This window comes from Labrus bergylta, chromosome 16 (genome assembly GCF_963930695.1).
Source record: "Labrus bergylta chromosome 16, fLabBer1.1, whole genome shotgun sequence".
Classification (NCBI taxonomy): Eukaryota; Metazoa; Chordata; class Actinopteri; order Labriformes; family Labridae; genus Labrus; species Labrus bergylta.
In genome coordinates, this window is record NC_089210.1 from 3603615 (window position 1) to 3626356 (window position 22742).

General features: G+C 44.2%; 1 protein-coding gene across 1 annotated transcript in view; it reads right to left on the reverse strand.

Annotated features, from left to right (window-relative positions):
• The window catches only part of LOC109994097 (RNA binding protein fox-1 homolog 3), a 441124-nt gene that overhangs the window by 351837 nt on the left and 66545 nt on the right, over positions 1-22742 (reverse strand). Inside the window, exon 3 of the mRNA XM_065965158.1 lies at positions 4902-5019. The gene's annotated coding sequence lies outside the window, so the exon portion shown is untranslated. The remainder of the gene's footprint in view (positions 1-4901; positions 5020-22742) is intronic.

Below are 22742 nucleotides of genomic sequence, written 5' to 3' on the forward strand. Positions count from 1 at the left end.
GCATGACAAAACACAGTCTCCAGATGTGCACCGTTATAAAATAAACTTCTTTTGACGACATGAAAAACTTTACTTTGAGACTTTCGTCTGAAGAAACTTCGTAAGAAATTTACAACCAAATAAAGACGTAAATGAAGTGAACTTGTCAGATTTTGGTTTTACACCAAAGAGGAACATGGGGCGGCTGTGGCTCAGGGGTAGAGTCGGTCGTCTCTCAAACCGGAAGGTTGAGGGTTTGATCCCAAGAGACACTTAACCCCAAGTTTCTCCCACTGCTTTGGCGGCCAGTTAATGTTTACAATTCTACAATTCACTTAGCAGACGCCTTTATCCAAAGCGACGTACATCAGAGAGTAAGTACAACACTAATCCATGTGGGGTTAAGTGTCATGCCCAAGGACACATCGGACATGTTGCTCAGCTAGGGATCGAACCCTCGAACCTTCCAGTTAAGAGGTGGCGACTCTACCAACTGAGACACAGCCGCCCCTGTTTATGAATGGGATAAGCTAATACTGATGGATACTCTACACAGCAGCCTCTACCATCAGTGTGTGAATGTGTAGGTGTGACCTGCGGTGTAAAAGCACTTTGAGTAATCAGAAGACGCTTTACAAGCCAATCCAAGTCCATTTAGCATTTACCAACAAAGTCTGCAAATGAGCCTCCTAAAAAAACCTAAAAAAAAAAGCTGGAGATAAAAGCCAAATAAATTCCCAGTACCCCCCTGCCTGGGAGACCGGCCCTCGCACCTGTGACCAGGTAAACTTTCCTCACAGTCCTTAATGGACATTGTTGTTTACTGAAGACTCCCCACAGAGGAGACTAGCTGACCCATGTCTGCAACCGGTGAGTGGTACAAATGGCAAACATCTCTCGGAGTCATTATTTATGCAGGAATGCCCTTGGGAGTCTTTGCACTTGTTTACACAGTCACGGCACAGTCCATTCATGACGGCTCCGAGTAAATGAGCCGCTCGCTACCAATTTGTCCTGGACCACGAGGCTTTGGGGCTCGACTACCCACAGTTACCTTGGGGTGTGTGATTCTGTGTGTGTGTGTGTGTGTGTGTATATGGAAAAGAGGTTAGCGCAGCATTGCTGTGCTGTTGGGAACCGACCTGGAACTACGGACACAGCAGTCCCAAGGGTGGAAGGAAGCACAGTGTCACATTTGGAAATAAATGAGTGGGTGTTTTTTTTTTTATTATTAAAGAGGAAATGCCACGGACTTTCACCTTTGAAATGGGCTGTTTGTTCGCCCGAGGACGAGGACAGTTGGTCAAAGTTAGTGAGCAACACTGTCCCCATAAAACTAAAAAAAAACAACGCAGGAGTTTATGAGGTCGAGCTGAAAGGCAAAATAACAACAAAGTGAAATCTGGGACCTTAACGCAGTAAATGGATACAAACATGGACGAGGGTGTGTTTAAATTCACTTCACTCTGCTGCATTCACACGCTCCATGCATGGTCCCATTACCTTTGGAACTACAGACACAGAAGTCCCAAGGGTGGAAGGAAGCACAGAGCAAATCGCATTTGGAAATCAAGAGTGTCCATGGTCTTCAATCTTTGTGTTGCAAAGTTCACTACATCCTCCACAACAACAAGTGTTTGCTGTGACATTAATCAGCGGTATTCAGAAAACACCTTCAACAATTGAACATCTCAGGCCAATAAGTGCTTAAGATTAGTGTGGTTACTTCTGTGCCTGTGCTGGAGAGACAGGACAGAGGAAGAGGAGGATAGAGAGAGATAGAGTGGAGAATGACATGTGAGAAAGGAGCCACAGGTGAGCAGAAGGCCTCGCTGAACAGGCCAGAGAGGGAACTCTCAGCTGGTGTCTAACTCTGTTTGTGTTACACTCTTGTGTTTTTGTTCATTGGTGGGAATTGTCTGTTTGGAGAGTAACAGTGCTGTGATAAAATGATTTCACCATGGGAACAATAAAGTCTAAAAAATCTACAAGGACTTCAGCCTCTGTACATAGGAAGTTCAAATGAACCACTCAGCCACCAGGCGACCCAAAAGTGCATACATCTTTAGGCCTATTTAACAAATGATAAAAATATGATTTGACACATTTCTGCATCTAATTGGGAAAATAAGAGGTGTATTGTTGTGCAAAGCTCGTGTATGTCACAGTAATGAGGTTCGTTTGCCTCAAGGTCTAACTTCAGCAGATAAACTGAAATTAATTAGTGAAAGAAAGTACATTTGAAAAGATGAAGAATCAATCCTTGACTATTCTGACTACACAGCTTGTCTTGTTTCTAATTCAAAGCTGCCATCAACTGGCTGCTTTTGGCATTTTTTTGTGTGTCTCCTTTTTTCTCCTCCAGATTTAGGGCTGTTGTGCAATCGTGTTTTTAGTCTGTATGTGATTGAAAAAAAGAAAGATGCAAAAGGACCAACAGCAGTGGAGAATTCAATAAAGCAGCAAAGTATTCAAGGAGAATGACTCCCCCTGTAGTTCTCAGGCTTTTCCTGCAGTGCCACAGTCAGACAGGGAAGAAATAAGAGAGAGAGGCAGGCTGACGGAGAGAGAGAGAGAGAGAGAAGCAATGGGATAATTTAACAAGCTTCCTCCTAAACCACTCCAAAACCTCCAGAGTTTAATTGCTGGGAGGCAACATTATCCCCAGCAACACTGTGTCTGTCTTCTTGGCTGGGGATTCGGTGGGTACCTGCTGTATCCTCTCTCTCTCTCCCTCGCACAATGCAGCGCCCACTGAGCCATATAATCCTCTCAGGGCCCTCCTCTTCTGGAGAACCACATTCAATCCCGTCGTGACACGGGGAAAATCTCCTCTTCTCCATTTTTTTTTTTTTTGTGTGTCAGGGTGCGTGCTTCAAATAAGCCCAATCAGTAGGCGCTGTTATGTGCACGGAATGCTCAGCCATCGAGGAAGAGAGAGAGTGGAAAACAGAGGAAGGGTTCAATAAAAAAGACGTTTGATTTGCAGCTGTGAAATTTGGGGCTACTTTCCATTCCTCTGCAGGAGCTCTCCCGGGAGCCGCCATATTTCTGTTTATGTTTAAATGTGAATCAGTCAGACGGGCTGTTGGGTTTCCTGCTGAATCATCCCGTCAGGAGGAGAAAAAAAAAAAAAAAGCGCTGGGATACTTTTTGAACCGGCTGCCTCGTATAGGAGAAGACAAGAAAACTAATGCCACTTTTTCTTTTCCCCGGCTTCCTCTTTCAAGTTGCCCTTGAAAAAAAGAATTCAACAAACGCACCTTTGATGCAAAGTGTGACATGCTTCGAAGATATCCTCGGCAAGTGCAGACACACACACACACACACACACACACACACACACACACACCAGATTATCATTCCAATGAGTCAGTCCTGATGTCTTTTACTGTCTGCATATAGCGCAAGCTGCCGAGACACAAAGCGCTGAGGGGCTCATTACACAAAAATGGCAAAAAGGAAGAAAAACTGTGTTTCTTTGGGTGTCCAGTGGATTGTAACTTAAGTCAATATGGCATTTAAAGACCTGCTGAGACATCTTTTAATTACAAGATGAGATAAATAATGAGAAAGTGCCGGGTGCAGCGTAGTGAGAAAAAAAAAGATTTCTGTGCTTTATTAATTTCACTTTTTCCGTCTTTGCAGGCCGAGAAAATCTTTACTTTGTACTCTTAGTTTTTTTGTTTGTTCTCGGGTGAGATAGTTTGTTTCATTAAATCTCATTTTTTTGAGACTGTGTTGCTCCAGTTCTTTCCCCCTTTCATTACTACTGTCTTCTGGTCGGTGAGGTCCGTTCAGTATCATGTGGTGTCAGTCTGTTTTCACAACTCGTCAATTACAGAAGCTTGGGCCACACTTCAAAAATACAAAGCTGTCGGCGCTCCTCCAGCATCCTCTCCTGACCCCGTCCTCCACCATTTATTGTTTTTTTACATGCCATTGAAGAAAGATGATGTTGCAGGGAAAGGCGTCAGACTTAAAGACGACTTTTACTCCTTTGTAGGAAGCTGACTCGGACAGCTTTACATTGAGATTCTGCCACAGTGCCATGACTCCACCTTTCTACTAACAGCCTGTCCATCTCACAGAGCATCAGCGACAACATCAGCCCTGATTCCATTGTTTCCTATTGGAGTGTCCTAACTTCCCGCAGGCGACACAGCAGATGCACAAGCAGTTTGTCGCTCATACTGAAGGACGAGGAAGGAAGGGGCTGTGCGAGTCACTGGATCTCGCTTTCCTCACTCAGCATAACTTGTAAGACTTTCTTTTACAAAGTGGAGATAACGTTGCATTAATAATATCTTGTTCTGACTTGTACCAACACCGGAGAAAAAAAAAAATTGGCTCCCCGCAAGCTGTTTTACAAACATCTGAGAGTTTTGATTTGAGTCAACTCTAAACATCCATCTGTCCACCTTCAATGCAAAAGCACTAGATGTCATACTCTTTGATAGGAGGGGATATTAAAACTCACAGAACAGAGAATTTAACAGATGCAGTGTGGACAGTGAGCGTGCAATCGTGCTTGATGCGACACGATATCCAACGCCGATAGGACACAGGGTTATGGACTGAACTCTGCAACGGCATCATACTGGTGTCCCATAAGTCTCATTTTACATTATGTGTTGTAGAAGACACAGCGTCATTCATCCTGTATGTTTGAACTTGTTTGTGGTGTCTGTATTGTAACCCGATTTATATACAGGTCACACATTAAGTATATACGAGTGTTGTTGTTGAAGCCGTTTGGATTTCTTTGTATCTGATGAAGACCTAGAAGGACGCAACAGGTGATTTCTCCTGAACAGTGTGCACACGCTGTCAGTTTTATCCTCCCTTTGTTGCATGGCTACAACATGAGCCTTGTCTTCAGGTGTGAGGTGTGAATGCACTGTGAGTGTGAGTCATCCTACCTGTAAAAGGGCTGGAGGTCAACGGTCAGAGGGGATGGTACCGGGAGGGGGAGAAATCACTTGTTGCAGAAGCTGAGAGTGAAGTCCAGAGTCAGCGCCCCCTTAAAGCGATCAGAGTCTGCAAGAGAACAAATACAAGAAAGTGTTTTAGGGAGTGAAGGAAGTTCAGTTATTTATTTGATCAGCAGTGCGACAAAAATCATCATGAGTGTTTTATCTTATTATACGTGTAAAAAAAACAAAATAAAGTCATTAGGCACAAATAGGTAATAAGTGGAGTCATAACATTAAAACAAGATGAGAAAATCAATAGAGGATGTTGTGTTTTTATGCAGCAAGTCAAATCTTTCTTGGATGTTTTTTCTGCACTTTTTTTTACCTTTTTTGCCTCTGAGCTCATTGACTTCAAAAGATGACTTCAGTCTTTAAAAAACATGTTTCACAAATGTCTCGGTCGTTGTCTGGAACATCTGGGAATTGTAGTTTTATGGCAGACATTACTCAAAACAGAGGATATGGAAACATATTTTTGTAATAAATGTAGTAATATCAGCACATGTCTGTAATAAAAATCAGCCGATATGGATGGTCACATGATATGCTATTATCAGCTGGGCGATTAAATTGGTCGGGCTTCTAGTTTAAATGACGAGGAACAGGACCCAAGTGCAGAACTCGACATTAAAAATGTAAACCAAAAGGCAAAAGCTTACTTTTCAAAGATCCAAAACAAAGTTCATTAGATGTAAAACACAGGTAGGTCGACGTATGAATTGACAACACGAGGGAAGAAACTCAGAGACCTCCATTGGGGTCGTCAGACGATGACCCCAATGGAGGTCATCGTCAGACACAGGTGAGACTAACAAGACACAGGTGAGGACAGTGAGGGACGATCAACATGAAGTGAAACCAGACGAAGAGAGGAAGACAAGAACTACAAAATAAAACAGGAAACACAACAGACGGGTCTCTGAAATAAAACAATGCATGGGCAGGGACAACAGTTGAAATGAGAGATGACACAAAAGGCAGCAATTACAAAATAAAAAAGGAAACACTTAAAAAATAAGACGAGAGAAATGCACACAGGGAGAAGAGAAACACGAGGATACAAAATATAACAGTAAGTACCAGAAACTCATACTAGAGATTAAAGCAACACAAGGGATTACTACAAAATAAAACAGGAAATGGAATCTTTACACTGAAATGAACAAAATATAAAACTTAGCAGGAACAATTGACGACAGATAGAAGTAGAAGAGTGTGTGTTGGAGTCTTTTAGTCAAGAAAATGTGAGAATTTGTCTAAATTTATCCCTGAAAACTTCCATAAAACGTCTTGTTGCTGATACATTACAAAGACAGAGGAACATAATAAAAAGACGCTGCAGCGATAGAGAACTTTGTAATCATTGGGTATAACGTCTGCACCGGGTTCAGAGCAGTCGCCGCTCACATCCATAAAAAGAAAAAAGTGGAACCCTTTCCCATCCAGCTCTGCCATGAGGAATAAGACGGCGAGGTGGAAGGTTAGCTCATAATCCATAACAGATAGTTAAAGCTTGGCATCGGATCCTTATGAAGATTGTAACGGGCCTTGGCACGAGCTCCCAATCCCACAAATCAAACACTGCGAGGCTTCATTTGTAGTCCAGCCATGAAGGTTGTTTCTGAAATCTTTTTGACGGGAAAATGTGGTCAGCTGCTCGGCCCCCACCTGCTGCTGCTGATGCTTTGTGTGTTTTTTTTTTTTTTTTGATTTGTAGCATCGTGGCGGTTCTGAATGAGAGCTGTTTTTTGAAAAAATAAACACATTCTGCAACACAGCGAGCCATTCAAGTAACATTAGATTATATAAATTGTCAGTAATGAGGCACCGGGGACGGCATCTGCGATCTGCAGAGGTCAACCGGAACATTCTGCTTCACTGCTGAATAAAATGCATCCTGAGAGCGATTTAACAGCCTTTTTACACGAGCAGGTACATACGAAGAGACAAGCGGAGGTCCAAAAGGGCGCGGCGGGCTTGTTGTAGAGGTCAAAACACACTCGGAGAACGCACACACACGCACACACAGCAGTGATACACAAACACTGCTGACAAGAGGAAAATATGAGGACTTCTGAAGCGCTGTAAAATGTATGAAGAAACGGATGTGAGGGTCATTTTACTGAGCAGCACCATTAACATCGCTGCCCTTGTCTGAACTGGAGCTCAGCTCAGTCACTCACACACACACACACACGCTGAACATGTATGCACACACACACACACAGCAGCATTTCTCCTCTTTTTACATTTTCGCCCTCGGAGAAACGAGAGGTCGACATTTTAACTGCAGCAGCAAGGAGATGGCTTCCTTTCACCTTGACGGGCATATAATGAACATTTTTCATTTCGGGCTTAGCTTCACTTACAGAGTCAGTCAGCTATTTTCTCTTTGAACCTTCTGCTTTTTTTTTCTCTTCCGTCTTCCTGACATTTCCCTCTGTGGTTTTGCCAGGATGATCTTCACACTAAATTTGTGCCCCCCTTTTAAAGAAATAGGATACATTTTCTGTTGATTTTATTTTTTTTTCTGTCTCAAAGAGCTCATTTCCATACAGGTTCCCCAGTATTACACAAATAGGCCTACGGTGCAGCGTGAAACACAAACAATATGCTAATCGCACCTGTTTCAATTAGAGCGCCCCGGCGTCCATGAAATCCATATCGGTATTTGCTCATTGTTTTTTTTGTTTTTTTGTTTTTTTCTCATTTTGCCTCCGAAAAGAAAACAGTCCACTTTGAAGGAAAGTGATAAAATGTTTGAATATTTGCATTTCATTAACCTCCATGTGAAGCTCACTCAGGAGCGGTCACAAAGGTGCAGCGCCTCACCATCAAGTCCTTAGAAACTAACAGAGTCAGAGGGGGGGTGGGGTCAGTGTGTGGTCACTTCACTATTTAAAGATGTAGAGTATTTTAATTCATTCAGTTTGGTTCTTTTGTAAAAGTCAACAATAAATGTATGATTCATAATATATGATGACAATATTACGGACCACCTCCTAGTTATGCTGCTATAGGCTTAGACTGCCTCTCTCTCTCTCTCTCTCTCTCTCTCTCTCTCTCTCTCTCTCTCTCTCTCTCTCTCTCTCTCTCAGATATCACACTGTTTGTATTCTCCACTGACTTCCTCCCCTTCCTCCCCCACCAGCCAAAAATTCCTTACAATGTCATATCTAGAAAACTTAAAAAACTAAAAGTCCAAACAAAACTGAAAAATATTCTTAAAAATGTCAACTTAAAGAAAAAAACTCAAAAAGTTCCAAACAAAACGATGAAACCAAAACAATTGACAAAAGTTAGCTGGAGTTACGACCCCTTTAATGTTTCTCCATTTTGACTTCACATTGCCATTCACATTCTGTATCATGTGTCACAGCTGTTTCACATGAACCTCCATGTTTGAAAGAACTTTAAGACAAATTTCCCCAGGGAGACAATAAAGTGTATCGTATCATATTATAGATCTATGTATCTGATGTGTTTGTCCTTTTCTTTGCTTTTTAAATCATACCTGTTCATCAGAGAGGAGGTTCATGTTTTTGTTCCTGCAGATCAAGTCAAAGAATAAAGGAATGAAATATGCAGCTATAATATAGAATATGAAGTGCTGAAACGTAGGACTCAGTTTATTGTTTTTCATGTTTGAATATTTCTCTGTAGTGTTTGCTTTGTTTTCCGCTCGGCCTGTTTGGTCTCACCTGACAGGAGAACGTTACTGTGTTCATACACTTCAGTGTTTTTAAGGTGAACATTATTACTGAATAATAAAATGAAATCTTTTAGAACGAGGAAGGTTAGAGTGTTCTGGTTTTTTCATCCGCTCCTCCCAGATGATGGATGAACGTTACTAGGTATTGTATTCGCGTTATAACCTGGGATCAGAAAAAGAAATGATAACAGAGCAGACTCTACTTTATGACTTACAGAGCATGCAGCGATGATTTATGATCCTTAAACGCGAGAGCAGACTTTAAACTAAGCCCTGGAAGAAGAAGCAAACGTGCATGAAGTTAACAAACTTAAAAAAAAACAGTCAAAACCAAAAAAAAAACATCCTCGGAACTAAAAAATCCAAAAACCTGTATTGAAAAGGGAACCGAAACAGGACCATGCAAACACACTACTGCCCACATAGGGGGTAGGTGTGGGGGTGGGGGTGGGGGGTGTGTGGGGGTAGAGTTGGCAGGGTGCATTCCAAGACAGCTGGTGAAAAGCGGGTGTGCTCTGGCTGCTAGAAGGAGCAGATTCAGGTGACATCTGTGCCTCCTGTTGCAGCGCAATAGTAGAAACACTAAAAGTGAATTACAACATTAATGATAGTGCTCTGCAAGCTGTCGTTCCATATTACGCATCCATTATTCCTTGCATGGGTACTCAGAGGCATCGTGAAGGAAAAGGGGCCCCCTCCACCACCTCCACCACCAGCACTGCCACCGCCACCTCTACAGGAAAAAAAGCCGCCTCGCTGTGAAAGGAGCAGTTGTTGAAAGGATCGCTTCTTTATAGACCTTCCCCTCGCTATACCATGTCACCGCATGGCACAGGCCTGACTGGATGACTGATTCTCTCTCTGTCTCCTTTTCCATCCCTCACTTCATCTTTCAAGCAAGCAAACCCCCCCACCCCCCCGCCTCCACCGCCGCCGCTGCTGCTGCTATTTCAGACAACATTTGTTTGATCTTGCCGCCCTCTACAGCTGAATGAAATCAATCTGGGAGAGATGTCATGTGTGAGCAGAAATGATTGGCCGCAAGAATAACATGTATTTGAGAACATGGAATCCCGTGCCCTCTGCCCCCCCCTCGATTGTGAGGGGTTGGGACTCACGCCTCATGCCTGCACACACGCAAAGACGACGGCCGGCGCATCCCCCCGACGGGGCATCACATAGACATCTTCCAAGCTGTCACCCATCCCCAGACTTTCAATAACTTCAAATCCCCCCCCCCCCTTGAAAAAAACCTGCAGAATAAAGGCAGAGTCGATCACTCATAGCTCTCCTTCACTCTTTTTCTCTTTCTCTTTCTCTTCGGGGAAATAACAGCCGCAGCAGAAAAAACAAAGTCAGGATTCCATCCCCTCTGCCGCAGCAGAAAAAAAACAAAAAACAGGAGTGTTCCCCGGAGGACGAGAGGGGAGAACACTTCTTTCATCATTCTAGTTAACGCGCATTAAAAAAAAAATCAACCATATGGGAGGATCAATGGTAATCAAAGGTGGATTTAAAAACAAAAAGGTGGATGAGTGGGAGATGAATTGGTGGTAGTGGTGATGGTGATGGTGGTGGTGTTGGTGATGGTGGTGATGGTGTTGGTGATGGTGGTGATGGTGATGGTGGTGATGGTGATGGTGTTGGTGATGGTGATGGTGATGGTGATGGTGATGGTGATGGTGGTGTTGGTGATGGTGGTGATGGTGATGGTGTTGGTAATGGTGGTGATGGTGTTGGTGATGGTGGTGATGGTGATGGTGATGGTGGTGATGGTGATGGTGTTGGTGATGGTGATGGTGATGGTGATGGTGATGGTGATGGTGGTGTTGGTGATGGTGGTGATGGTGATGGTGATGGTGATGGTGTTGGTGGTGGTGTTGGTGGTGGTGGTGATGGTGATGGTGATGGTGATGGTGATGGTGATGGTGATGGTGGTGTTGGTGATGGTGGTGATGGTGTTGGTGATGGTGGTGATGGTGATGGTGATGGTGGTGATGGTGATGGTGTTGGTGTTGGTGATGGTGGTGGTGGTGTTGGTGATGATGGTGATGGTGATGGTGATGGTGTTGGTGGTGGTGTTGGTGATGGTGGTGATGGTGATGGTGATGGTGGTGATGGTGGTGGTGGTGGTGATGGTATTGGTGTTGGTGTTAGTGGTGGTGGTGATGGTGTTGGTGGCGGTGATGGTGTTGGTGGTGATGGTGTTGGTGGTGGTAGTGGTGGTGGTTGTGATGATGTTGGTGGTGATGGTCTTGGTGGTGGTGATGGTGATGGTGTTGGTGGTGGTGATGGTGATGGTGTTGGTGGTGGTGGTGGTGTTGATGATGGTGATGGTGATGGTGGTGATGGTGTTGGTGATGGTGTTGGTGATGGTGTTGGTGGTCGTGGTGATGTTGGTGGTGTTGGTGGTGGTGGTGGTGTTGATGATGGTGATGGTGATGGTGATGGTGGTGATGGTGTTGGTGATGGTGTTGGTGGTCGTGGTGATGTTGGTGGTGCTGGTGATGGTGATGGTGGTGGTGGTGGTGGTGGTGTTGATGGTATTGGTGTTGGTGGTGATGGTGGTGATGGTGTTGGTAGTCGTGGTGATAGTGATGGTGTTGGTGATGGTGTTGGTAGTCGTGGTGATGGTGTTGGTGGTGGTGGTGATAGTGGTGGTGATGGTGTTGATGATGGTGATTGTGGTGGTGGTGTTGGTGATGGTGTTGGTAGTCGTGGTGATGGTGTTGGTGGTGGTGGTGTTGGTTGTGGTGATGGTGTTGGTGGTGTTGATGGTGTTGGTGGTGGTGATAGTGGTGGTGGTGGTGATGGTGTTGATGATGGTGATTGTGGTGGTGGTGGTGTTGGTTGTGGTGATGGTGTTGGTGGTGTTGATGGTGTTGGTGTTGGTGTTGATGGTGTTAGAGGAGCATCACTAACATGCCAGCCTACACACTTCTATAGGAGTCTTGTGTGCGAGTTGGATGGCTGCCACGCGGGGGATCGAATGGCGGGCGTTCCCCTCCACAACGTCTCCTGAGAACACCAAACAGATCGTCGGGCACATCCAACCTGCAGCCTGGCTCGGCTCAGCTCAGCTCGGCTCGGCTCGGCTCGGCTCGGCTTCAGCTGCCGCTGTCTGTGATTTCTTCATTCAGGAGAGAGTGCCGCGAAAATGTGTCGTACTTGAAGTGTTTCACAATTACCAGCTGATTATATCAGCTGCATTAGCATATTAAAAGGAAAAGACTACTTGAACACAGAGATAATGACTGAGTGTTAAAAATAATTTCCCCCCACTCATTATCAAACCGCAGACACTGAGATCGGGGGGCGGGGGGGGGGGGGGGGGGGGGGGGGGGCAGGGAACGTCGATAAATACCCCGTAAAACCTTCGCTGTGTAAATAACAACAATTAGGGGGAGAAATTAGATCGGGGGTGTGCTGCTGCTGAAAAGGGAGATAATTCTAATTAAAAAACCTGCACATATCTGGGGAAGAAAGCATCAAACTGCACGCCGATCCATGGGAGTGAATTATTGTGCGCTCGTGTGTGGAAGACTTTTGTGTTGTTTACAAGATGTCACGTTACCAACTCACTCTTCTTCTACAATGTAAATATCAACTCCTATTCCGGAAGGGGCCGTGTTCCCAGAACAGTGTAATAGCTGGATATGAAACGCCATCAGTGTTCTGTAATTAAAAATTCTCTGTTTGAGGTATTTAAAGGGATAGTTCAGTATTTTTTTTAAGTGTATAAACAACAGGAGATGTGGGTCAGCGTGGCCCCCCTTTAAGGAGAGACCGGCCCGGGTGTAGGCACGTACAGGGGCGTTTCCAGAGGGTTGGTCTTGAAATCTTATTGGCCACCTCCAGGTGCCACCCAAAAATGTCTAAACTGTGATTAGTCATTTGCTTACCAGCGCCGGGACTTGTGTTGAAATCCACCATTCAGGCTGTGTGGCAACAGGCAGCTCATAGTTTTCAATGTGCAGATGGTTGTTTGGACTTTTTCTTATTATTTCTTAGCTTTTTTTTTTTAAATACTTACATATTGTCTGCTAGTCCTTGAAGAAGCTCAATGTTGTTGGACATGCCCCAAATAAATTAACCCCGCCTTAAGTGTCCATTGAGTTTATGACTGTGACAGGTCAATGACATCAAGCATGTTTTACAAAGATTCTGCTTCATTGAAGTTTGAGTGTGAATGTGTTTAAGATTCATACTTTGAATTGGTGCGTCCGGCCAAATGACATTTTGACCTAATTACTTTGAAAACTCTTCAACTAATAACACAGAGAAAAGCAAAAATGATGAATAACTGAACTCAATCTTCTCTTCATTAATCTCCTAATTGTTTCTAATGTTGTTGACTGACACTTTCAGAGACATTTCCTGCAGCTAATTATCTGCTAAAACGTTTTCTGTTTTCATGGGGTTAGCGTCACATACTTTACAGCACTTCTTCTGATGTTTTTGATGTTTTCCATTCTAAAATAACAATTAAGAGAAACTGCTATACATTCTTGAACATTGTGATGTTCTGACAGAAATTCAGAGACAGTCTCACCGAAAGAACAAAATAAATAAATCAATAGACACTGGAGATTAGTACTTGATCTTTTCTTTCAGTTAATGAGAGCCGAGGAGAGGATATATTTTTCATCCAAAAGTTTCATGGCATCACAAAATACAATATCAGTTTTTTTTTTTATGTCCTTCAGTTTCATTGTAGCGTTACTTTAAGTGCACTTTTTCGATCTGACATCCTCTTCCAACGAGATGTTCTAGCTCTGCAAGCTACCAATTACAACAGCGAAGGAGCACCATGGTAAAAAACCTAGTTAGGTTAACTAAAGCTATTCAGAAAAAGAATAAAGTGCAGTGTAGTAGTTTGAGTTTGAAGGAATGTCAGCGTCGGTTCAGAAAAGATGGTCAGGTGTTTGACATGCACCAAGTTAGCCAGTAAACGTCCAATCCCACAAAAAAAGTCTCTGATCAATTGCTGATAACAAGCTACAGAGGCCCAGGCAAGCCCTCAGTAATCATGGTGACAAGACGATAACCTTTGTAGGCTGCTTTAAAGGGTCCATCAGAAGCGGAGTTAAAATAGTAAGCAATAAATGATGGCACAAAAATGTTTTGTGGTTACCGTTACCTGCACACAGAATGCACACAAAAGAAATTGAGAGTACGTGATTCTCTGTGCAATGAAAGAACTGCAAGCAAGAAACCGCAAAATGTAGCTAAACTAGCATTTGGTCTAGATGTAGCTATTTAGTCCAAAACATACAATACTGACATACAGCACGTTTACATGCACAGCTAAGTCAAGCTATTGTTACTGCTTGATTAGGTCTGTCCTTGTCCCAGTTTTATTGTTGGAGAATTGATTCATTGAGAGAAAAGACTCTGCGGTAACTGGAGCTGAAGCCCTTTTCAGATAAACCTTTTTTCCGTTCGACATGGCTAACATGTTAGCAAGTTGGCAAACAGCAAAGTGGTGGTTGTTTGTCGCACGGTGCAAACAAACTCTAGACGCTTTACTCTTGGTTTTGCTACACACTTCTGCTTTTCCGCTTCCAGAGCAAAACCAGGTGCTGAGATTGTGGAGCACGCTCAGAACGCCTAGTCCAGTTTAGGTGCAATTGAGGACTTACAAGAGTGAAACGACCTCCATGTGTATTATGTAAGTGTGTTAGACCGACTTTGAGAAATCTGATTTAGTACCATTTGAGCCGCGCTAACATGTTTACATGCATATCACAAGTCCTGTTTCAGTCCGACTAACACAAGAAATCCACTTTTATGAACTGCATGTAAACATACTGAGTGTTGGATTTATTTACAGTAACATATATGTTGTTAACATACATGCTGCATGTTGCAGATTGTGGTGCATGTAAGTTACAGCAGGTTAAAGACTTGACACCTGCTAAAGTCCCAGTCAGTGAGCTTTTTGTATAAAACACAAAGTAATATGTAGGTTATTGCAGCAGTAATCTGTCGGTGATTTAGCACGAGATTTGACTCTTCTGATGAAAGTATTGCGTTTTTTTTTTTTTTTTCTTTCTGTTCTGGGCTTGAAAAACAAGCCCGGAAAAGCTTTTCATCACTGGAGTGTTGCTCGCTCAAAACTGAAGCTCCGTCCTCCATTGCTGAGCAGCTGTAAATGCGTGTGGACGTGAAGGAGACTGTGAATGTCATGAAATTCATCAGGCTGGGATTTTTTTTTTTTTTTTTTTTTTTTGTTCAGGCAAAGTGAGTTTTTCACGGGGGAGAAATCTCAGCACCGGGTCGAGAAATCGTTAAGTTATTAACATCTATCAACAACTTCCCACAGCCCTCCCTGCAGATATTCAATGGCCATTTTGTGATTTTTTTTTTTTTTTTTGCCCCCCCCTTTGAAGTATTGTGGTGCCTTCAAGTACTGTGAAATATTTAGCTTGACATCGGTAGGTAGATTTCTACCCACCTCTTTCTCCCCCTGAACTCCACCACCTGCAGCACTGTTAATCAATACACACTTTCTTCTTGCCCTTTTCCCTCCTTGGTACACATATCTCCCTGTCTGACCAAACTGGCAAATTTGTGCTCTTAATCAGCTTGCCAGCCTTGTCTCCTCACTGGAGGCTGGCGACACGCTTCCCTTCCCCCTTAATTCCCCGGCTCTCTACAGACAGGCGCGCTGATTAACATGCACGCCCAGGTAGGAGCTCCCTCCAACACCACCCCCCCCCCCCCTGCTGCCCACCAGGTCCACACACACCATTATCCCCGCTACTCAATAGCACCCATCTCAGTGCACATCTGTCAGGCTGCCGCATCCCCGCTCTTTAATTAGCTTTACAACTTTTCCCCCCACTTCTGGACGGGAAAATAAGGGAGAAAATTTGTGGCCGGTGTGCAGATACTGTAGAGCGAGCGAGCGAGGGAGGGAGGGAGAGGTGGGAGGAGGACATATGCTGAATGCAGAGATGGAAGATGAAATATAGCATGTGTGTGCGTTTTGAGGGGGGCGGCGGTGGCAGACACATTAATTCCTCTCGTGTCCCTTTTTTGCCCCAGCATCACCAGGAAAACCCTGTCCGCCTCACCTCTGCGCAACTGTGTCTCCTTACCCGAGGGATACAGTCCCACCATCACACGCCTTCTTTTTTTTTTTTTTTTCTTATCACTCCCTCTCTCTCGTATTGATCCCCCCCTTTTGCCGCTTTTTTAAGTCGCCTTCAAAGCCGCTCTGACTCCCGTTTGGATTCTCATCCATCAGCACGTTCCTCGTCGGGACCCAGGCGACTGCATAAAGGCTTCATTCCTTATACGTTCGACGACTCTGTGCTCGCTGTTGCTCATGCTAATCCGCCCGCTCGGCCTGCTTCCTGCTTCCTGCACGGCGGCGGCGAGGGTTTGTCAGCAGCCTTCGAGAAAACAAACCTAAAAGAAACCCGGCAGCGGGAAAGTAGAGGCAGCCAATTAATATGAAATTGTCTCCAGAAGTCAATAAGGTTTTAGTTCCACTTGAGTGTGCCCAAACGCACGGGGTAAGGCTAATTATAATCCCATGGAGTATTTATACTATTTACGCTCTTGCCCCTGTCATTACTACAAGCTGTAATCCTCCGACCTGTGTTGCCTGCATGTGTTGATGAGCCTTCTGCCAGTTGCCAAAAATACTAACGCTCGTTTTTCCCCCCGTTCCTGAAGGCTTCGGCAAACTATTCCAAGCAGAAAAACAATATGAGAATAATCACCATTACTGTGGGGGATGAGCATTCCAACAATATCATAATCAGCGCTGCCATCGAGAACGCGGTTTCAATCCAGCGGGGCAAAGGTTGCCGTGGAAAAAGAAGAACAATGAGCTATTTTCGTCAATCTGCTGTTCTGCATACACTGCGGCTTCATTAGAACTACCCACTGTGTGCGTAACCTTCTGCAGGCCTCCTACCAACGTCTCCAGTATTAGAAATACTAATCTCCCGACGTGCATTTCACCCTCCATCCTTCCTTTCCTTCCATCCAGCAATTATGCCCCCCGCCATCAAAAGCCATCAAAACAGTAATTTCACTTTTTCACAGGCGGGGCTTTTTTTCCCCACATTTTCCTTGCGTGAAAGGCCTGAATCATCCCCTTATCTCCATGGCTATTACACAGTGTGCATGAGAGTGAAAACAATGGGCTCGGCGTGATGAGATCACGGCACTTCATTTTCTCCGAGGCCACTCTCCGGCAAGACACAAAGACAATCTACCTGTGCAGCAAGGAGGACAGGGGGGGGACGGAGGATTTCTCCGGTCACTGAGCTCAGGGCTGCGAGGCAGGTCATCCCCCAGTAATAAGAAATGGAAAAAAAAAAAAAAAAAAAGAAGGAGACGAGGAAGGGGAGGAGGAGGAAGTAGTGGTGGTCTCGCAGCCTCGGTGGAAGGCTTTCTCGAGGCCGCTGAAAGCGAGGTCAGTGACTGGAACTCAAACGCTGATTCTTTATTCCTGCTTGTGTACGGAAACCCCCTCGGAGGATTGGATGATGCCGCCTGCCGTATATGAGCTCCTTGTTGTTGCTCGGTGTCTTGCAGAGACCGAGAGGGAAGGAAGGGGAGAGCTGCACTGAAGGAGGAGGGAAAGTGACAGGCCCGCTGAGGGAGGAAGAGGAGGCTGGGATTTACAGAGGAGACAGATCACTGGTGACTAAAGCGGAAGGGTTTGAGATTCAAAGCGCCTCCATGTGCTATGTTCTCTCTTCTCTTTTCTTTCTTCGGCTCCAGCTGTCTTCATTTTGTACTTTTCCTCTTAATGAGTAAGAACTTAGAGTTTTTCCTTAAGGCCTGAAAAGGGAGTTTACTTCAGATTATTCCTGTAGGACAGAGACTTCACATCAGCTCGTCTTGAGACCAAGTGAAAAAGTGTTTGCTTGTGTTCCATCTTCACATACAAAGCATTTTTTTTATCAGAATTACTTTTCAAGTCAATCTGAGTTCTTTCCCTGTTGTTTCTGAGCTTTTCTTAAGAGTTTCCAAGATCGAAGTTTTGTGTTTAACGGCTGATTTTACAGTCTTAGGGATGTGCAAGATCATTACTCTCATCTGGTACTTCTCTTGTTTGGCGATTATCATTGGCTTCTTCGTCAAGTTATCATTTCAATGTATTCAGAATCTCCTGAGTTGGGTTGATTGTTACTTTTGTCATATCGTTAAAAACAGTTACTGACATCAACCGCCTGGTTTAATATCATGTGATGGGTTCAATATAAATTTAAATTTGATACTATGATGGTATATTCTCAATCAGAGGGTGCTATGGTTACCTTAAATGACTGGAGTCAGGTCACACAGGCACATGTCAGAGAAGAAACAGTCGTACTGTAGTGTGGAGTCTAAATCCATCCATCTGCCAATGACCTTGGTTTCCTTGGAGACCAGGCAAGCGCGGCTCAATGGATACATCTGTGGAGTCTGAACAAGTCTTTGGAGACAGCGGCTCGGAGAGAAACAGGCTGTTAGCATCTGATCTGAGGTTTGACACTGACTGTCATACAACCAAAGAATGAAAGAAGATTCCTTCATAGATCCTCAACTTTGGATCACAACAAATCCTTCAATCCATACGACCAGATGGAGGATTGTTTGGCCCTCAAATATGACTTACATGAGATAGCCATGAAATCAACACCCCCCCTATCATATTAGCAACAAATCAAGATCACTTTAAGCTCTGAAATGCAAACATGAACAAGAATAATAAATCATGAATTGCCAATCGATCAATTAAACATCTGAATTAGGAACCAAAACTCAATATTTTCTTTACATCAAAGTCTGGATGAAACCCCAGAAGGACGTTATTTACTTTCAAAATAAAAGGTCTGCAAACAAACAGGTAGTGAAGTACTCTTTGTTTAAGACAGTTCAAAATTTCAAAATAAAATCATAACAAAAATCCAAAGTAATGGAATTTCCTACATGCGATTAAAAATGTGATAAATCGCGATTAACTATTGAAATTCAGCCATTAATTCCAATTTAAAAATGAATCGTTGACAGCCTTAATTTTGACATTATTGTAGTGAAAATCAAACATGAAGAGATGTTTGGAGCTACAACAACTTTTTTTTCTTTTCTTTTGTAAAATAAACAAAACCAGTTAATTCCACAGCTACACTTTGTGTTTATTGATGTCTCCTCCTCTTCTTTCTTTCTTTTCTGTTTGTTCTTCTGCATCAAATCATGTGCATACTGTTTATGCTTGTGATCACTTGTTTGTTATCCTCATCCTAACAACATATTTAACACACAAGGCCACCTACAGAGGTCCCAGAGGACCCTGAGAAAGATCTGCAGTAAGAAACAAAACCACCACAGCTAAAGCTCGCAGCATTATTAGTTATGTAATCAATGCCATCTGGAGGAGGAGAAAAAAAACGTTATTTTTAACTCGCCTTAATTACAAGAAGAATGGAAAAAACAATGAAATGAAGTCATTATAGGAACAACTTGTTGGACAAATATAAAAAGAGAGTGAAAATAATGAAATGTAAATGAACACAATATTAACATAATTTGTAGTTAAAAAGCCAAAAACCTGCACTCACGTGACTTAATCCTTCAAGACTGAAACCACTTTGAACCCCTTTATGCGATTAAAACTTCACATGCAGATGACACAATCTGCTTCACCGACTAATCTCTACAGCTTCCACTTCCTTTCCGAGCCCCATTGCTGTGTCTTTAACCTGTATTTGTGTCTGTTGTGCAGCACATGCACACACACACACACACACAAACACAGCGCACACATGCACACACTCCCTCTCTATCTCTCACTCCATCTCTCTCCCTCTTTTTCTCATTGGAAAAAGGTGGGGTTGGGTGGAATGATCGTGTTAGGGGGTTCACAGAAGACTGACTGTTTATTATTGTCTTCGGCCCACTTAACTCTGACAGTAACAGAATGAGATGGGGAGGGAAGCGAGCGCCATTAATCACGGTGTGTCGAGAGAGGGCCTGAGCCCAGAGTGGAGAACGCATCCCGTTACACCGCCATGTGCCTGGGAGAGGAACAGAAAAGTGATTTTCAGGCCAGCCGGGCCCCCGTAGTAGCGCCGCCGCCGCCGCGCGAAGCCTCCAAGTTCAGGGCTGCCGGGCGGAGGAAGAGAAGAAGTGGGCGGCTTTTCACACTCAATCTTCTTCAAATGTTCTGACACATTGCACCTACAGACACCCCCCCCCCCCACACACACACACACACACACACACACACACAGTTACCAGCCAACCTAAGCGAGGATCAGCGACTATTTAAAAACCTCAAACCGCTCTTAGAGTGTCACTGCACGAGGCGAGTCATTAAGTGCCGCTTTTATGTTGAACTCATCATTAAAGCATGTTTCAAACATGGGATTAGAGGCTCATTTATGTATTTTTAAAACCTGGTGCCAAACATTTTACATATTCAGGGTCTAAGTTACTAAAAAGTGTGTTAAAACTGCTCGAGTAGTGTGCTTGCTATGGTCAGAAAACAGGAGACAATCAATCAGTCAAGTGTTACCTCGAGACGCTTTACCATAGAGCATATGTGATGATATGAAGGAAGTATTTCTCTTTTGTATTCCTTGCTTTACTGCTGTCCACACGTCCTTGCCGCCGAGGCCGTGCATGAATGTGGACGGCGATGGTTGTGGGGGCGATACATTCAGATGGTGGTGGCTGGGCGTCAGGGACGTCTGGTGGTAGTAGTGCCCAATCACCTCGCTGAAGGTTAAAGGAGCTCCGTCTACTCGAGAGCCTGGCTTGCATGTCAACTAAAAGAGCTTATTTTTGTCACTGACAGAATCAGATTTGTATTTAAAGTGTCTACAGAAAGTAGTCTTGCGTAAAAAGATTTTCTTAAAGAGCTAGATTCTTTCTTTTTTTTGAGAGAGAAGCAGTCATTACATCACTCACTGAAAAGCCACCAGACTCCATTGACAAAAAAAGGAAATTGTACCTCACAGAGTTTCTTTCCTACAACTGCCTTGAGATTCTTTTTTTCACACAAACATTAAGTTGGATGCATCAAGTGAGCATGTATGTTAAACACTGAAGTCACACAATAACACCGACAACCTAACTGACAGAGGCAGCGGTGGACATGCTACCCCGTTTTCCTGCTATTTAAAATGACTGTTTTGTCAATGGAGTCTGGTGGCCTTGAAGAAATCTATGCAGCGAGGTTCCTGGTTAAAAAAATGTTCTGACATTTAAAAAATAAAATGATGTACATGTAAGGATCCCTTTGCCTTCAGATGGCAAAAACAAGCATTTTGTTTAGATTTAAAGGAGCATTTTCAAAACTTTCTGCCCCTTTTATTTCAGTTTTGTGAAAATCAGGCCCAGGTTCAAAACCACTAATGGTTCTAAGTTAAACTGAGGTGAAAGCAGGTTTAACTGATGAACTTTTTAAAGTTTGGCATGCGGCTAGACAACATTAGCATATGGTCGTCTTCACCAAAAAAGTGCATTCAGCCCAGACGTCAGCCTCAGCCTGTCAGGCATCAGTCTGTGCGAGCGGGGCCCACCATGCAGGGGGACGCTATGAAGCCTCGCCGCCCGTTGCCACCCGTCTGATTGACAGCTGTGTCTCTTAAGCCCCCCACCCACCCCCCCCCCCCCCCCCCTCCTCCTCCATAGTAACACCAGCCGCACACCTTCCTCTGCTATCAGTGACACCCAGATGTGCCACAGCAGCTGTCTCCCAGATTATTCCTCGGCGTCTCCCGAGCCACCGCCGCCCGACATAGACAGCCGTCTAAATATTTAATCGAGCCAGAAGGCGCTGCCGCACGGCGCACTTTAGCTGGGGAACTACTGTATCTCCGGCTGAAGAAGATAGACTGAGGAGAGATGAAAAGGAAGGAACGAGAGACAGAGAGAGAGGGAGAGAGAGGTGAGAGGCTGCTGGGGGTCACGACGCGGCCTGGCTTCAGTTGAGTTACAGGTAAAAACCTAAGATGACAGTATATGCCACAGGAGTTTGGACAAATGACAGCGGCGCAGGAATAGATGACAGGCTGTGTTTTGGATATACCCCGAGGACGACGTCGGCTGACATCAAATGTCTAACAAGCCAGACAAGACCATCTTGATTTCCCCGCCCGTACCTTCAGGGAGAGACACGGGGCCCCCTTGAATGTGACATTGCTAACCATGATGCAAAAATTACATTGTGTATATGTGCATGTCTGTCTCGCTTCTCCGAGTCGCTTCTCCATGTGCGTGTTCATCTGAGTGTGTCATCACTGACAGCTGATCAGAATACACACAGCGCCTGAGGTACTTTCTATAATTCTGACTTTTTTTTTTTTTTTTTCCCCCACCCTTATTTATTTTTTTTAAGACTTGGCTCATTCCCAAGCAACAGATTGCTGCTGTCGCTAGAGTTGCGCCTCACAGATGGAGCAGCATCACTTCCTGAGGAGCCTGACAGGATCAATCCAGGAGCTCATTCGCTCGCAGTCAATTAAGCCATGTTAGTTTTGACAGGAGCCACGGGCGAAATAACAGCCGTCACTGTCTGGGAGGAAAAATATTGTGACCAAACAAAAAAAAAAAAGAGAAAAGAAAAGCACTTGTTTACTGGAGAGGGGAAGGCCAGGGAGGGGGGGTGGAGGGGGGTGGGGGGGTGACTTCTGTTAGAGGAAAAGGACTGGCGGTTGCAGCTTGCCTCAGCGGGACGCCAGGCAGATATGAAGGAGAGGGATGGCTGAACCTCGGCGACAGTAAAGAGTTTAATTTGTCTGAAATCATTAAAGCGCTCTGGTGTGTTTTAATGAATTACACATGTGGACTAATCAAGACCTTCATCGATTGTGATTGCAGAATAATTCCCCTCGCCCTCCCCCGTCGCTTGAAACCAGAAACAAACGCTTAAATCATTTTTTTCAAAACCACCAGACTCCATTGACAAAAACAGTCATTTTTTTTGCCTCATATGAAAGAAGAGCTGCAGCCGCCCTCATGGTTCAGTTTTCTTTTGTTTCATAATGTCTCACAAGAATATTGTGTTTGAACTACAACCAATGTGAACAACACTCATATGTAAACGAGCTGACTGATTGTGT